The following is a 14,739-nucleotide window of genomic DNA, read 5'->3' as shown; positions in this document are numbered from 1 at the left end:
TGTCTAGTAGTGTGTAGTGTATTGTAGTTTGTAGTGTATAGTGTATTGTAGTGTGTAGTGTATAGTGTATAGTAGTGTGTAGTGTATTGTAGTGTGTAGTGTATATTAATGTGTAGTGTATTGTAGTGTATAGTAGTGTGTAGTGTATTGTAGTGTATAGTAGTGTGGAGTGTATAGTAGTGTGTAGTGTATAGTAGTGTGTATTGTGTAGTGTATAGTAGTGTGTAGTGTATTGTAGTGTGTAGTGCAGGGGTCTCAAACTCGCGGCCCGCGGGCCAATTGCGGCCCGCGGAACAATATTTTGTGGCCCCCTACTTGACATCATTTTTTACGTATTTTTTAATTATTATTTTTACCATAGCTCAGGCTCTTGACAGCTTCCGGTGTTTGTTGACAAGTTAGCCAACGCGAATTAGCAACGTTAGTCACTTGGTTGAAACGTGATTCCGGAGTGACGCCAAGTGGAAGAAAAAATATATCCTGACACCCAGTGCAAGGTACAGAGGACTGAGGAAGTGGGCGGACTCAACAAGAGTAATCAGTGACCAAATAAAGACAACAGAGTGCTGCAATAGGAAAGGGAAAAGAATTACATGGATAGCAAATAGCATGAAATGGGTGGCAAGAACAAAAGCCAAATGGTGGTTAGAACCTGAATATTATAAAGAAGAAACAAAGACAAGGAAAAAGGACAGATATGTGCAATCGCAAAGGAAAACGAATTTACCAAGAACATCTTCTTTGGTTCTTTCGGTAAAGTCACGTAGAATGAGAATAAAATAATAAATTGATAAAATAAAATAACACAATAATATTCTCACGACGTTTCGGCCACAACACAAGCGGCCTTCATCAGGTGAAGGGAGCGCTGTCCTACCAGACAGTCTCGCTCCCTTCACCTGATGAAGGCCGCTTGTGTTGTGGCCGAAACGTCGTGAGAATATTATTGTGTTATTTTATTTTATCAATTTATTATTTTATTCTCATTCTACGTGACTTTACCGAAAGAACCAAAGAAGATGAATCATTGCAGTCACGAAAGCTTTAAATCGAAATTTACCAAGAACAATTTAATCAAAAAGAGCAAGACATTTAAAGATATAAAACACGAGACAATGCACTTGATGTTAAGAATTAAGACAGGTGGAGTAACACGGACACCAGAGTTAGCTCAATAGCATCCAGAGAGATTTGGTAGAGCAGAAGGATATGTAGGAGACAGAGGACCTGGTCGCCAATCTTAAAACATGTCTACTGAGGCAACAAGATTTTTTTTCAAGCAAGCGAGCAAAGAGAGTGATGCAGCAGTCGAAGCTAGCTACGCGGTGAGTGAGATGATTGCTAAGGCGGGAAAGCCATTCAAAGACGGCGAGTTCATCAAAAAGTGCATGTTACAGGCTGCGAGTATAGTCTGTCTGGAAAAGAAGGGCCAGTTTAGCAACATCAGCCTTTCAGCCAACACAGTGGCAGAGCGCATTTCTGACCTGTCAGGTAACATATATACCATCAACTGCGTGAGAAAGCCAAACATTTCCGTGTATACTCAGTCGCTCTTGATGAGAGCACAGACATCACTGACACTGCGCAGCTCGCAATGCATGTCCGTGGTGTTGACGGCAATTTTGAAGTGACGGAGGAGTTGCTCACAGTGAATCCAATGCATTGCCAGACCACCGCTCAGGAGATGGAAGAGGTTTGCTGGAATAACAACCGACGGAGCGCCATCAATGACAGGGAGGAGAAATGGACTGGTGGCACTTGTTCAAAGAAAACTGGAAGAGGAGGGTGTGGAGGAGGCCATTGCTCTGCACTGCATTATCCATCAGCAGGCCCTTTGCAGCACATGCCTGAAGTTTGACAATGTGATGTCTGTCGTTGTGAAATGCATCAACCGTATCAGATCCAGGGGCTTAAAGCACCGGCAGTTCCGCGCCTTTTTAGAGGAAATAGAGTCAGCATATGAGGATGTGCTCTACTTCACCGAGGTACGTTGACTCAGCAGGGGAAACGTCTTGAAGAGGTTTTTTGAGTTGAGAGCAGAAGTGAAAGCCTTCATGGAGAAGTATGGGATGGCTGTTCCTGTGCTAAGTGATCCCAAATGGCTCATGGACTTAGCTTTTCTTGTTGACATCACACAGGAGCTGAATGTACTGAACAACAAGTTACAAGGCCAGGGGCAGCTTGTCAGTGCTGCCTATGACAAAAGTCAGAGCATTCTCCACAAAACTTCTGTTATGGAAAGCCCAGCTCTCTCAGACAAACCTCTGCCATTTCCCAGCATGCAAGGCACTCATGGACGCGGGCACATCATTCAGTGGTGAGAAGTATGCTGATGCCATTGTAAAGCTACAGGAGGAAATTGATCACAGGTTTGCAGACTTCAAGACACACAGAGCCACTTTTCAATTTTTTGCTGACCCCTTCTCCTTCGATGTGCAAGATGCCCCTCCTGTGCTTCAAATGGAGCTAATTGACCTGCAGTGCAATTCTGAACTCAAAGCCAAGTTCAGAGAGGAGAGTGCAAAAGCAGACAAGCTTGGACAATTTTTGAGAGAATTGCCCCCCACCTTCCCAGAGCATTCTAGGATGTTCAAGCGGGCCATGTGCTTTTTTGGGAGCACATATCTGTGTGAAAAGCTCTTCTGCACATATCTGTGTGAAAAGCTCTTCTGCAACATGCACTTTAATAAGTCAAAGTACAGGTCCAAACTTACTGATGAGCATCTTCAAGCCATACTAAGGGTCTCAATTGCTTCCTCCCTCAAGCCAAATGTGGCTCAGCTGTGTAAGAAGAGGAAGCGCTGCCAGGTCTCTGGCAGCAAGGAGTAGGTAAGAGAAGCCTATGTTCTGAAGAACGGTTCATGTTCTGAACTGTTATTAATAAAGATTGAGCAGATTGGATCAAATTTTGATTTAAAGCTTTCGTGACTGCAGTAATTCATATTCTTAGCTCTTTCGGTAAAGTCACGTTGAAGGGAAACAATAAAATAATAAAACATATATTTTATTATTTTAGGGAAACAATAAAATATATTTTATTATTTTATTGTTTCCCTTCAACGTGACTTTACCGAAAGAGCTAAGAATACAGATTGGATCAGTTGTGCTTTTTTTTGGAATACTTGATGCGGTCCAGCCTCACCCAGACTCTAGCTCCAGCGGCCCCCAGGTAAGTTGAGTTTGAGACCCCTGCTGTAGACAGAGTGGCTCATTGAACCATCAGGTCTCTTTATTATTAGGACATCCAAAAAAGGTAGCTTGCCATCTTTTTCGACTTCCATGGTAAATCTGATGGCTGGGTGTATGGAATTGATGTGCTCAAAGAACTGTCCTAGAGCAGGCCAGCCATGTGGCCAGATGACAAAAGTGTCATCCACGTACCTCTTCCATAAGGTTGGGCGTAGAGTGGCAGTCTGGATGGCGTCAGTCTCAAATTTCTCCATGAAAATGTTGGCTTCAACCGGAGATAGGAGGGAGCCTATTGGGGTGCCCTCAGTTTGTTTGTAGAAAGTTCCATTCCAAGTGAAGTATGTATTGGTTAAGCAGTGTCTCACCAGGGGGAGTATCTCAGTGTTTAGTCCTTGATGAACCAAGTCTTCAATGATTGCGATGGTGTCAGGTACAGGAACTTTGGTGAATAAGGAAACTACATCAAAACTGATAAGCAGGTCGTCTGGGGACAGGGAAATACCCTTGATTGTCGATACCAGGTGAGTAGAATTTTGTACCGCAGAGGTGTTTTTCCAGTGAAAGGCCGCAGGATTTCAGACAGAAAACGAGCCAGTTTGTGGGTGGGGGAGTTGATAGTAGAAACGATGGGACGAAGGGGTGTATCACTTTATGTATTTTTGGTAAGCCGTATAAACTTGGTGGCCTGGCAGCAGAAGGTTTCAACGAAAACTGTTTGGTTTGGTCAATTAATGCGGTTGAATCAGAAATGATTTTGTTGGTTTGTATGACGAGGCTGTTGGTGGGATCTCTTATATTATTAAAAGCAAGTTTTTGCTGGCTGGTTGGGTGGCTGGAGGGACGGACGGGATGGGTGGACGGACGGCAATGGTCCAAAGGGCGTGCGGGCTGCAAGTATGTTGTAAACAAAATATTTGATAAGTATTCTATGTGTTCATTGGTATGGGCCCATGTACATATGTAATGAGACGACTTCAGAGACACGACTGGTAGAGGGTTTCTTGTTTATTTCTCAATACATTAAGGACAGGGTCACGGAGTAAAATAAGCGCTGGGTTACACATAGCTTAGCCACCCATACAGCGACATTGGCGACGTATAACTATATAGCTGACCGACTATATAGCGACGACGATGATGACTGTATAGCTGGCCGACTGTCCGACGGCGACGATGACGAAGAGATGGCAGCGATGACAGTGACGGCGGCCAGGACCCGAACCCCCACGACAGCCCCGAACCCCCGTTTGCCTCTCCTTTATATCCTCCCAGCGTGGCCAAGCACCGCCCCTGACCACCGCCCCTCTTCTGGAACTCTCTCGCTGGTTCCAGGAGCTTCCCGATTGATCCTCGCCTTGATCCTTGGCCCAGTTACGCCTCCCTTATGGTTGCCTATATATGTGCCCTTTTATAACGCACCCATACCCGTAGTTAGCCCACCGTGGTAAACAGATGGCACCCTGTCACTACACATATATGGGGAGCTGGTAGTGCAGTGGTTCGCGAGCTGCGCTACGAACCTGGCGATCCCAGTTTTATTCCCGCTCACGGCCACCAACACCCAGTGACGATTATCTGAACCGGTTCTGGGCCTCCCTTAGGGCGACTCAGCCTCAAATGAGTACCTGGTACGGCGTGTAAACATCACCGCTGCGAAGATTTAAAGCAGCCGAGCGTGGTGTTGGCCACCCACCCCCCCAATGTGCCGTGCCGGCCTTGTTGTTTACGTATATGCATGTTCCATGTGGGCACATACCGATACACATACCGAACACCGTCACAGTGTGTGTGGTGCATTTTTTACGTATTTATCTCGTTGTAAATCGCTTAGCTTTGCCTTCAGGCTGACTTGTGATGACAGTTTCTATTCGCGGAGTTTTTTTTTGTCGTCCTTGCTAAAGGTCACGTTTACATTCTGTCATTTCCCCGTCCAACTGTTTGTATTTCACTTTGCACGCATGCGCGAGTTTTTTTACCTAGAAGTCATGGCCGCTCCAAGAGACAATGACAAATTTTGCTGTCTCGATCTGTCTCGATCCGTCTCGATCTGTTCAATTCACCCGTGGGTCTCACCTGCGGCCACACCTTCTGCAAGACGTGCATAGAGAATCACTGGGCCACGCAGGGGAATTTGATTGGGTTCAGCTGCCCCGAGTGCAGAGCGGTTTTCTTTCGTAAGCCAGAGCTCAGCAACAATGTGCTCATCGCCAGCCTGGTGGAGGGTCTCAAGAAGGCGACAACTGGGCGTCGGGAAGACGGCGAGATGACATTGCGAGTGGCCCGGGAAGAGCTCAGATCTCTACTGCAGGTTGTACAGAGCGCCGATCTGCGTCGATTGCATGCCTGAGCACGCCGGGCACGAAATCGTTCACCGTGGAGGTGCAGAGAGGAGACGCGCCGGTGAGTTGAGCCCTCTGCGCCGAACGAACACATTCACCGTTGGCTCATTCAACCGAGTTCACTGGACCCTTGGCTCGACCCACAATGCAACACGGTTCCTCGACTTACGAACAGCACCCGACTTACGACCATCCGTACTTACGAACACCCATACTTACGAACCAGTTTCCATGAAATATATTTTTTTTAAAAACTGTACATTGACTTAAAACGCGAAGTCGCAACTGCATACTAAATCACGGAACTATTTTGTTTCAGAGGCGATCCTCCGCGAGATGTTAATGAGTCGGCATCGCAGTGAGAGTGAGCGTTTGCGTGCGTGCGTGTGGGAAGCGGTGGTGTAGCGGTTAGCGTTATGCTGCGCTACGAAAGCGGCCACCTTAGTTGGCCAACACCAGTACCTGGTGTAGCGGTGTGTAGTAAACATCGCCACTGGGGGCACAAAGGCGGCCGGGCGTGGTGTTGGACACCCCACTTCCTCGTGTGCCGTTCCGGCCTTCATAGGTGCTGCTCGCTAACCGCACTTGCTCCTACAGTCTGTTCAGGGGCCGTCCATAAATGACGTCACGCATCTAGGGGGGGGAGGGAAGGGGGTCAGACATTTGTGACGATGTGTGACGAGGGGGGGAGGGGTTTGAAAAATGTGACGTCACATCAAAATGCACAACTTTAAATGAATGTTAATTAAACATGATTGTTATAACAACACTAATTTTGATTAATTTGCATTATTAACTATTTGATTATTTAAATTTACTAAGGTCATCTTTTGTTTATCCCATGGAGGAGCATTTTGCTTCTCCATGGGAGAATGGAGAAGCATAAATTTTGTAAAAATGTTGAATGATTGTTATTAAACATTTTGATTTTAATGATTCTACCAGGGCTTTTCATTCTGTGAAATGAATATGTGATCGTTATAATTGTACTCTCCATTTTGCTTCGTTCTACTACAAAGTTTAAAGTATTTTTTAAATAGTTATAATTACTTTTAATATTTAATAATTCTGAGAAAATTAAAATATAATATTCTGAACATTTGCAGTTTTAGTTAGACGTTGAATATTTTAAAGTTAATTTTATGCTATATTTCAACTTCCAACGCCTCCTTTTTTTAATACGTGTTTTCTCCGACAACATCAGAGTGCAGCGCCACATTAAATACACACTACAATGACAATAGTTTAAAGCGATTTGAAGCATGTTTAATTTTCAAAATGGAAATGTGGTTTTGGCGGGGGGGGGGGGGAGAGCAGAGCTTTGTGACGTCATATTTGAGAAGGGGTCTGACTTTTTGTGACGCCGTGTGACGAGGAGGGGTGGGTGGGGGGTCAAAAATCGGCCAAAATCGCGTGAAGTAATTTATGGACGGCGCCTCAGGCTATACGGGGTCTTGTGTGAGTGCAAGCGGTTAGCGTGCAGTCTTACTAATCTGGCGACCAAAGTTCAATTCCCGATCAACACCAGTTGACGATTATCTGAATGGGACCTGGGCCTCCCCCGGGTCGACTCAGCGTCAATTGAGTACCTGGTGCGGTGTGTGAACATCATCACTGGGGGCGACAAAGGCGGCCGGGCCATTGCGCTGACCCCCCCCCTCCTCCACGTGTGCGACAGTGCCAGCCTTCATAGGCGCTGCTATTCGCTAACAGCACTTGGCCCCAACAGCTATGTTACAGGCTACATGGGTGATTTTAGATTTGAAGCTTTCGTTACTGCAAGGATCCATACTCTTGGGTTCTATTCGGTAAAGTCACGTAGGTAAAAAAATAAAACAACAAAAAAATAAAACAACAAAAAATGTTTTCATGGAAAAATTTGAATCAGACGCCATCCAGACTTCCACCCTCAGACCTTCCCTGTGGAAGAGATATGTGGATGACACTTTCCCGATGAAGGCCACTTGTGTTGTGGCCGAAACGTCGTGATTTTTTGTTGTTTTATTTTTTACCTACGTGACTTTACCCAATAGAACCAAAGAGTATACATGGGTCATTTTTGGCTTTTGTGTGTATGTGTGTCTTTGTGTGTGTGCCTGCTCCCGTGTGTGTGTGTAGCGATAGTGTAGCGGTTAGCGCTACGCTGCGCTATGAACCTGGCGACTCGGGTTCGATTCCCGCTCACGGCCAACACCAGTGACGATTATCTGAACCGGTCCCGGGCCTCCCCTAGGTCGACTCAGCCTCAAATGAGTACCTGGTGCGGTGTGCAAACATTGCCACTAGGGAGACAAAGGCGGTCGGGCGTGGTGCTGGCCACCCACCCCCTCCTGTACCGATCCGGCCTTCATAGGTGCTGCTCGCTAACAGCACTTGCCCCTACAGTCTGTTAAGGCTATACGGGGGATCTTTATCTTTGTGTGCGCACGCGCGCATGCGCGTTGCTTTCTGCAGGTGATCTTATTGGAGCATAGCATAGGGTTGACTCGTCAGCGTAGAGGTACGGCTGGGTCCTCGCAGGCATCGACCATGAAGCTGATCCCTGTGATACGGAGGCATTGATGGGGGAAGGTTTTGTGTGAGGTCTGGCCGGACGACACAGTGGTGCACAGTAGGAAGAGCATTGGGCCCAGGTACGATGACCTGCGTGACAGATTACCGGCAAAAGCTGCAGACACTTTGTGCCCGAGCTCTAATGAAGGACTCAATCCATGAAAGCACGGTACCTTGCATACCGTAAGCGGTTCAAAGCCACTTTGATTGGTTACGCCATAAGGAACCCTACTGTGGATTACACAAAAAGGGACCCGAGGCTTGGTGACCGTCTTCCAGCTTGTACCTTCCTCTGAACCTCCCAACTCCTCGTGCTCTCTCCCCTTATATATCCCTCAGCCCCTCCCATCCCCCCTGTCTGGAATGTTCCCTCACCCTGTTTCCCGCAAGCCAATCCCTGTCCTTTCCCTCCAACTGATCCAAACCGTCGCCTCTGGGTTCCACCTTGTTTCCCTCCTAATCTCCTTCCAAAAATTTCCCTCCAATCACTGCCACTGCAAAAGCCCCGCCTCCTGACCAATCCCTGTGGAGGCCTCTTTCCTCCAATCGGAGAACTTTGTTGATTTTTTTTTTGTTTGAATAGCCGTTAGGCCGCACATTGGCTTGGGGGTCATCTTCGGTCATTACACGTGATGGTGTTCACATGCTCGAAGCGCTACAGCCATGAGCCACTTAAAAGGTGGGGTGGCCAGCGTTTGTGTGATACCCCCAACTAGCAACCATTCTCCGCCAGTATAAATACATATTCTGATTCTGGCTGGGCACAATTCGACTCGTGCAGACGGCCGGATTCCCCATCGTATGTGACCGAGAAAGGTGAGAAGGCACTTAAAAGACGCCTTGGGGGGGGGGGGGGAAGATGATAAAAGTAGTAGCACCGCAAAACGCGTTTGCAATGGGAAACAAACAGAAAAACATCATCATTGTCATCCGCACGAGATTTACTTGTCGAACGGGCCTGGCGACACGAATTTGAGTCCCATTCACGGCTAACACCAGTGATGATTATCTGACTTGATCCTGGCGCTGCCCTAGGTCGACTCAACCTCAAATGAGTACCTGGCATGATCTGTAAACATTGCCACTGGGGAGATACAGGCGGCCGGGCATAGTGTTGGTCACCCACCCCCCTCGTGTACCGTTCCGGCCTTCATCGGTGCTGCTACCCGCTAACAGCACTTGCCCCAACAGTCTGTTAAGGGGCCGTCCATAAATGACGTCACGCGATTTTGGACGATTTTTGACCACCCCCTCCCCTCCCCTCGTCACACGGCGTCACAAAAAGTCAGACCCCCCCTCAAATATGACGTCACAAAGCTCTGACCCCCCCCCCCAAAAAAAATATATAAAACATGCTTCAAATCGCTTTAGACTATTGTCATTGTAGTGCGTATTTAATGTGGCGCTGCACTCTGATGTTGTAGGAGAAAACATTTATTAAAAAGTCTATTTAATTAAGTAGAACGTGTCTCAACCCCCCCCCCTCCCCACTTCGTCACACATCGTCACAAATGTCTGACCCCCCCCCCCCGCCCAGGTGCGTGACGTATTTATGGACGGCCCCAATGTCCATACATTGTCTTTGAAACTGATTGGCGTACACCAGAGCTACAGCTTTCCCTTATGGCCTCGTCTCTGCACCAGCAGTGTCAGAGCAGAGGACAACGCCAAAAGGTGAACAGTACAACGACACTGCAAGTTTTCAGAGTATGGACGGCCCCTACGGCTATAAGGCGGATCTTTGTTTTTGCCTTGGCACAGACGCTGGGCCGATCGACGCTTCTGGAGGCCAAGAGCGAGAAGACGGCTCTCGATATGAAGTTTTCGAAGACGGAGCTGAGACTGAAGAGTCTCTCAGACCTCAAGGCTGACCATGAGAGGCAGCTGGCGACAGAGAAGGGCGTGAAGAGAGCGAGAAGACGGCTCTCGATATGAAGTTTTCGAAGACGGAGCTGAGACTGAAGAGTCTCTCAGACCTCAAGGCTGACCAATAGAGGCAGCTGGCGACAGAGAAGGGCGTGAAGAGAGCGCTGCAGAGGAAGGTCGCAGAGATGGAGGAGGAGCTGAAGGATCTGGTGGACCTCAGGAACGAAAGGAGGAGGCTAGTGGATGAGATCGTAGCTCTCATCCGTGTAACCCCCAAACTCTCCAAGTGAAATGAGTGCCGAGGCAACTCCACTCGGCTCAACTCCACTCAACTCAACCGAAGCCCACCCAAACAAGAAAACAAAACTCCATTCAACTCAACCCGGCTCGACTACAATCAACTCCATTCACATAGGAATAGGTTTTACCCTTTTAACTGGCACAAAAACTGACACCTTTATTCAAGGCATCATGTTTGCAATGACCACAACACAAGCAGTCAAAATGCAAACAAAAAAGACAACTCTGATAATAATATGCACTGTCCTTGAATTTGATTGGTCCACACCTGAGACAGCTTTTCTTAGAGCCTAGAATAAAGGTGTCAGTTTTTGTGCCAGTTAAAAGGGTAAAACCTATTCCTATATCTTGTTTCTGGCAAAGGAGGTCTCATAATATTAACAACTCCATTCACGTAAACCCAAAAGCAAACTCAACCAAACTCGGCTTCGTTCTCCTCAACTCCATTCGCCTCAACCCAACCCAACCCCATTCAACCCAACCTAACCCGAACCAAACTTAACCCAAACCTAGCTCAACTCAACCCGACCAAATTACGTCCGAGCCGACCGCAACATAACTCCACTCAACTCAAGCCAACCTAACTCCACTCAACTCAAGCCACGCCAAAGCCACGCCCCTCCCGAGCAAGGAGCGGCGGAGGAGGCTGAAGCGGAGCTCCGAGCGGCAGCCATGGCGAACTGCCGCTAGTCTGACCTCCACGTGTCCAAAAGGCGTCGACGCCGAGGGCCGTGGGCGTGCCCGAACGACGACAAACTCTCGGCGATCCGACGAGAGCGTGGGAAGTGGAGGAAGAAGATGCCGAAGCGCGGTGAACGAACGGGAAGGGCGGAGAACGTGAAGAGAAATATAGATAATACACACGAGATACATACACACACACACAGAAACGTACAGAGAAACGTACACGTAGAGATACAGATAAACACATGCACAGAGATGCATAGAGATATAGAACATTATGTGTGTGCTGCGTGTGTACTGTTCGTGTACTACATGTGTGTGTACCGTCCATATGTGTACTGTCTGTGTAGCATGTGTACCGTGAGTGTACTGTGTGTGTACTGTGTTTGTAGTGTGTGTGTGTGTACTGCGAGTGCACTGTGCGTGTGTGTACTGTGTGTCTGTGTGTACTGTGCATGTGTGTACTGTGTGTCTGTGTGTATTGTGTGTACTGTGTGTACTGTGTGTCTGTGTGTACTGTGTGTACTGTGTGCGTACTGTGTGTAATGTGCATGTGTGTACTGTGTGTCTGTGTTTTACTGTGTGTGTACTGTGTGTTTGTGTGAACTGTGCATGTGTGTACTGTGTGTCTGTATGTACTGTGCATGTGTGTACTGTGTGTATTGTGTGTAGTGTGTGTCTGTGTGTACTGTGCATGTGTATATCTGTGTGTACTGTGCATGTGTGTACTGTGTGTCTGTGTGTATTGTGTGTGTACTGTGTGTACTGTGCATGTGTATACTGTGTGTCTGTGTGTACTGTGCATGTGTGTACTGTGTCTGTGTGTACTGTGCATGTGTGTACTGTGTGTCTGTGTGTACTGTGCATGTGTGTACTGTGTGTCTGTGTGTATTGTGTGTGTACTGTGCATGTGTATACTGTGTGTCTGTGTGTACTGTGTCTGTGTATACTGTGCATGTGTGTACTGTGTGTCTGTGTGTATTGTGTGTGTACTGTGTGTACTGTGCATGTGTATACTGTGTGTCTGTGTGTACTGTGCATGTGTGTACTGTGTGTCTGTGTGTATTGTGTGTGTACTGTGTGTCTGTGTGTACTGTGCATGTGTATACTGTGTGTACTGTGTGTGTACTGTGTCTGTGTGTACTGTGCATGTGTGTACTGTGTGTCTGTGTGTATTGTGTGTGTACTGTGTGTCTGTGTGTACTGTGCATGTGTGTACTGTGTGTGTACTATGTGTCTGTGTGTACTGTGCATGTGTGTACTGTGTGTCTGTGTGTACTGTGCATGTGTGTACTGTGTGTGTGTACTTTGTGTTTGTGTGTACTGTGCATGTGTGTAATGTGTGTGTACTGTGTGTCTGTGTGTACTGTGCATGTGTGTACTGTGTGTGTACTGTGTGTCTGTGTGTGTAGTGTGTACTGTGTGTACTGTGCATGTGTGTCTGTGTGTATTGTGTGTGTACTGTGTGTACTGTGCATGTGTGTACTGTGTGTCTGTGTGTACTGTGCATGTGTGTACTGTGTCTGTGTGTACTGTGCATGTGTGTACTGTGTGTCTGTGTGTACTGTGCATGTGTGTACTGTGTGTCTGTGTGTATTGTGTGTGTACTGTGTCTGTGTGTACTGTGCATGTGTGTACTGTGTGTCTGTGTGTATGTGTGTCTGTGTGTACTGTGCATGTGTGTACTGTGTGTCTGTGTGTACCGTGTGTCTGTGTGTACTGTGCATGTGTGTACTGTGTGTCTGTGTGTATTGTGTGTGTACTGTGTGTCTGTGTGTACTGTGCATGTGTGTACTGTGTGTCTGTGTGTACCGTGTGTCTGTGTGTACTGTGCATGTGTGTACTGTGTGTCTGTGTGTATTGTGTGTGTACTGTGTGTCTGTGTGTACTGTGCATGTGTGTACTGTGGAGCGCCAAACGGAGTTCAAAATGTAATGGGAACCATGACAGTTACAGAAAAGTATCTGAGAGTACACGGACCCGCTCATACGTGACCCCCCACCCCCCTCATTAATATTCATGCCCGCGTGGAAATTTACACGAACGCAAAAGAAGGTCGCGCACTCCACATGCCGCACCCCTCCCCTCATGAATATTCATGAGCGGGTGACGTCACTCCACATGCCGCACCCCTCCCCAATAACCATGAGGGGGTAACGTCACTCCACATGGGGCAATCCCCCCCCCTCATTAATAATCAGGAGCTGAACAATTTTTCTATTGCATATTTCAGATTTACTGCAATATACACCAGTCCTTGGACGGGCAAAAAAAGCTCGTATAGTATATAGTTGTATATAGTGATATCGTAGTATACAGGGTGTTTAAAAAGATGGACCCGATTTGAAATCGCTATATCTCTGCAACCACGAACCGCCCATGAACGAAACTCTTACCACTTGAAAGGGCGGGGCATAGAGAGGGCGGGGCATAGAGAGGGTGGGGGCATAGAGAGGGCGGGGCACAGAGAGGGCGGGGAACAGAGAGGGCGGGGCATAGAGTTTCAAAAGATGACCGCTAGATGCCTCTCCCGGCGCACAAACAGCCCCTAGCCTCAGTCATTCGCAAGACAACACTGCATCAATGTTGGATAGGTCGCACGGCACCCCAAGACTTGGCGCTACACTCTTGGCCCCCAAGATCCACAGACATCACCACACCCTGCGATTTTTTCTTGTGGGGATACGTCAAAGACCGTGGTGTTTTTGTGCCACCATTAGCGACTAATCTGGATGACCTCAAAAACAGAATCACATCAGCGGTGGCTTCAGTGGAAGAAGAGACTTTGAGAGGCGTTTGGGACGAATTCAACTATCGTCTCGATGTTGTCCGTACATCAGGTCGAGGGCACATAGAGCATTTATAAAATGGTTCGTAAAACGTGATAACTCATGAAACCGTTTGTACCTTTTTGTGTGTAATTATAACATGTTGCCATCGTGAAATATACTGCTTTGAAATTGGGTCCATCGATTTGAAACACCCCGTATAGTAGTATATAGTATATTAGTCGTGTATAGTAATCATATAGTAGTATATAGTAGTAGTCAGAGGCGTGCCGTCAGGGCCAGCAAGGCCTTCTCTGCTGGCCTAGTGATTGTCAGAATCAGAAAATTTTATTTTTCTAATTTCATATATATTTGCATTAATGCTATATGTATTTTACAAAGTTCGTTTCCAATCAGATTTTCCACCTGTGCTGTCTCCGGGTGAAAAATCTAGCCTGAGGCCTTCAGAATTTTGAGTGAATCCCCTCTGCTGTTGAAGCAAATGGGGACGATGTTGTTGATTGTCATCTTACTCTTTGGTTTTATTCGGTGAAGTCACATAGATAAAATAAAACAAAATAAAAGAAACAATTAAATCACGACGTTTCGGAGGCAACACAAGCTTCCTTCTTCAGATGGAATAGTCAACGCAGAATATTTGATTGTTTATTTTGTTTTATTTTACCTACGTGACTTTACCGAATAAAACCAAAGAGTATGAATCCTTGCAGTCACGAAAGCTTCAAATCTAGATTGTCATCTTCTTTAACCAATCAGATTTCGAGTTTGCCATGGTGGGCGTGTTCTTTGGCACGCCGGAGCCTTCTAGCTGGCCTAGCCGCCTACGTTAGCATTGTTCGTGTGGTGGGCCAGTTGGCTACCTGGAGTAAAACTAGCTAGCACGTAACGTAGCATCATCTAAGATTTATTTAAACTTTCTTTCGTGACATAGGAATAGGTTTTACCCTTTTAACTGGCACAAAAACTGACACCTTTATTCAAGGCATCATGTTTGCAATAACCACAACACAAGCAGTCAA

This window comes from Petromyzon marinus, chromosome 66 (assembly GCF_048934315.1).
Source record: "Petromyzon marinus isolate PM22_M1 ecotype Great Lakes invasive population chromosome 66, UKy_Petmar_22M1.pri1.0, whole genome shotgun sequence".
Taxonomy (NCBI): Eukaryota; Metazoa; Chordata; class Hyperoartia; order Petromyzontiformes; family Petromyzontidae; genus Petromyzon; species Petromyzon marinus.
Note: the sequence above shows the minus strand (reverse complement) of the source record.